Genomic DNA, 4,124 nt, shown 5'->3' on the forward strand with positions numbered 1-4,124 from the left:
CTGCGGCACCCCACTGAGTATTGTCCATTTACCCCCACTCCTATGCTCCAGCCATTTTTTAATCCACATGAGTATTTCACCCTCGATTCCTTGGCTTGCAATTTTCTGAAGTAGTCATTCATGCGGAACCTTGTCATACACCTTCTGAAAATCCAGATATACAATGTCGACCGGGTTGCCATTGTCTATCTGCTTGTTTACTCCCTTGAAGAAGTGTAGCAAGTTTGTCAAACAAGATCTGCCTTTGCTGAAACTGTGCTGGCTGGTCCTCATCAGCCCATGTCCATCATTGTGATCAATGATGCGGTCCTTTATCAGCACCTCTACCATCTTTCCCGGTACCGAGGTCAAACTCACTGGTCTGTAGTTTCCCAGGTCTCCCCTCGAACCTTTTTTTCTTTTCTCTATTCATTTATTAATAATTCCTAATAGTTAATTTATTATCCACAATTACCCCTGAATTCTTTTCATGGGTAATAATTCCTGATGGGAACCTAGTATTATGTATCACAGCTATAATTTGTGTTATTTTTCCCAATGTGAATCAGCTTACACTTGTTCATATTAAATTTCTTCCTTCCATTTGGAAGCCCAGTCTTCTGGTCTTACAAGATCTTTCTGCAATTTTTCACAGTCCGCTTGAGATTTAAGAACTTTGTATAATTTTGGGTCATCTGAAAATCTGATGATTCCACACATTGCTACTATTTTCAAGTCATTTATAAATATAGTAAAAAAAACAAACCCCCACCTGTCCCACTACAGATCTGTGGTGCATTCCATTATCCTTCATAATTGATAAAATCACAATTTAGCCTTTTCTCTGTTTGTTTTATTAATAATAATAATAATTTTATTCTTATATACCCCATAGACATCATATACCTAGATTTCCAGAAAGCCTTTGACAAGGTGCCTCATGAACGTCTACTCCGGAAACTGAAGAACCACGGGGTGGACGGAGATGTGCATAGATGGATCAGAAACTGGTTAGAGGGTAGGAAACAGAGGGTAGGAGTGAAGGGCCACTACTCAGACTGGAGGAAGGTCACGAGAGGTGTTCCGCAGGGCTCGGTGCTCGGGCCGCTGCTTTTTAATATATTCATAAATGATCTAGAAACAGGAATGGAGTGTGAGATAATAAAATTTGCAGATGACACCAAACTATTTAGTGGAGCTCGGACAAAGGAGGACGGCGAAGAATTGCAAAGGGACTGGAGGAAGGTCACGAGAGGTGTTCCGCAGGGCTCGGTGCTCGGGCCGCTGCTTTTTAATATATTCATAAATGATCTAGAAACAGGAATGGAGTGTGAGATAATAAAATTTGCGGATGACACCAAACTATTTAGTGGAGCTCGGACAAAGGAGGACGGCGAAGAATTGCAAAGGGACTTGGACAAACTAGGGGGAATGGGCAGAGAGTTGGCAGATGAAGTTCAATGTTGAGAAGTGTAAAGTATTGCATGTGGGAAGCAGAAACCGAGGTACAATTATACGATGGGAGGGATGCTATTGAATGAGAGTACCCAAGAAAGGGACTTGGGGGGTAATGGTGGACATGACAATGAAGCCGCCGGCACAGTGCACAGCGGCCGCTAAGAGAGCGAATAGAATGCTATGTATAATCAAGAAGGGTATTACAACCAGAACGAAAGAAGTTATCCTGCCACTGTACCGGGCAATAGTGCGTCCGCATCTTGAGTACTGTGTCCAATATTGGTCACCATACCTTAAGAAGGATATGGCGTTACTCGAGAGAGTTCAGAGGAGAGCGACACGACTGATTAAGGGGATGGAAAGCCTTTCATATGCTGAGAGATTGGAGAAACTGGGTCTCTTTTCCCTGGAGAAGAGGAGACTTAGAGGGGATATGATAGAGACTTACAGGATCATGAAGGGCGTAGAGAGGGACAGATTCTTCAAACTTTCAGAAAATAAAAAAACAAGAGGGCATTCAGAAAAGTTGAAAGGGGACAGATTCAAAACAAATGCTAGGAAGTTCTTCTTTACCCAACGTGTGGTGGACACCTGGAATGCTCTTCCAGAGAACGTTATAGGGCAGAGTACGGTACTGGGGTTTAAGAAAGGATTGGACATTTTCCTGCTGGAAAACGGGATAGAGGGGTATAGATAGAGGATTACTGCACAGGTCCTGGACCTGTTGGGCTGCCGCATGAGCGGACTGCTGGGCGCGAATGACCTCAGGTCTGACCCAGCAGAGGCATTTCTTATGTTTATGTTACCGCCAAAGCCACAACAGTTCGAGGCGGTTTACAGTAAGAAGCGCTGGACAATCAGCAAAGAAACAATACAAATCACCAGAAATACATACATACAGGATAAAAATAAAGTAAAACAATGAATCCTTAGGTTACAAATCGATCAAACAACTGCGTTTTTACTGATTTTCTAAAACTAAAATAGGATGGAGCGCTCATGATAGTATTGAATGACCCCATGATAGTATTGAATGACCCCAACCAGTCATTCAATTTACCTGCCTGGAAAGCAAGAGTTCTATCCAGGAATCTTTTATAATGACACAGCCCAGTCCAGAACAGCATGTTGCAGTTTATCCTGTGATTTTATTTTTTATTTTTTTTTTAAGTTCCTTTGATATTACCCCATTGCATGCAGGGACTTGTAGTTCTGTTTTAACCTGTTCTGGGCTTCTCAGGGAGGATGGGATATAAATCGAACTAAATAAATAAATATATTTCCCAGTTGAATTCTCTATGAAAGGCAACTTACTTTGGTAGCACCCCCTACCCTCTTAGCATTGCTTCCAGCACCCTTCCTCCCCCATCTCCCTGTGGAGTTTAGCATCAATCCCTCTCTTGGACTGGCCGATGGCAACTTGTCATGCTGCTGCTACTCCTGCTGGTGACCAACAAAAACTTTAAAAGACGGCAGAGGAGTTAGAAAGGTGAGAACAGTGCCAGACCTGCAGGAAGGAGGAAGAGAGAAGGGGAGAGACTGGACCAGGTAGGGGGGGGGGGAAGAAAAGTCTTAACCTATAGACCAGATGAGGTCAGAGGCTTGGTATTTTGGCATCTTAGTCACCAGTGCCCTGGGTCAGAGCCTCACATGGTCCATTGATTAAGCTGGCCCTTTGCTACAAGTCCATGCATGCAGTGGGGTAAACCTAGGACTGTTGGCTGAATCTGGATCCTATATGTGTGTGTGGGAAGTTTGTGGCTTCTGCCTTTCCTGTATCTGGTGTGCGTGCGTGCTTGCTTGCATGCATGTGTGTGGGAAGTTTGTTGTGCTGCCTGCCTTGAACATAAAAGAATGATTTTGGTTTACACTGCTGTCAGTTTAACTCCATTCTCTCATCAGCGAGGTGTAAAAGCTGTAGGTGGATGAGGCAGCACTTAACTGATACCCTTTTCAGCTTCCTCCCTGTCCTTGGGCCTTGACAGGTGTTAGAGCCCTTGAGCTGGAGGCAGCTCATTGATGCCCACCTGTCACTGGTGACTTTGGTTGAGAGCAGATGTTCCAGTCCTCTGCTCCTCCCATGTACATTTGAGATAACAGAAAAGTTCATGAAGAAAATATCCTGAAAAGCCAGAAATAGCACAGCCTGTGGGAGCTGTGTGGGTGCTTATATGCCAGCGGGGGGAGGGGGGAGGAGAGTCCTACAGGCAAGGGGCTCGGGAGAGGAGGGGAATTTAGGGATCTATGCATTTTCTTAATTTACTCATGTAGTTAGTGACTAATTGCAGCTGAAACATCCATGGTTTCAGTGCTAGGATTCTGCACACTGGGGCTCCCAAGCACAAGGTAGGGCTGATCTTGGCTTAGGTGGAGGCACTGCACATCCACTCCTGGCACTGACTTTTTTTTTTTTTCATTTGGGGTTTGATTTCAGAATCTAAACTAAACTATACCTTAGGCTTATATATCGCATCTTCTCTATAACAGTAGAGCTCAGCATGGTTTACACACTTAGAAAAGAGAACAAGTACAATGTGGATTTGGACTAGTATGGTTTACAATTTTGAAAATCTGCTGCTTGGACTGGGGTTGTGGGGAACTGTTCACACTCCACAAGCATGGGGCCAGGAGGAGAGGGGAGAAATGAAGGGCATCTTAGTCATTGCATAACACTAATAACTGGCCAG

Source organism: Geotrypetes seraphini, chromosome 10 (assembly GCF_902459505.1).
Source record: "Geotrypetes seraphini chromosome 10, aGeoSer1.1, whole genome shotgun sequence".
NCBI lineage: Eukaryota > Metazoa > Chordata > Amphibia > Gymnophiona > Dermophiidae > Geotrypetes > Geotrypetes seraphini.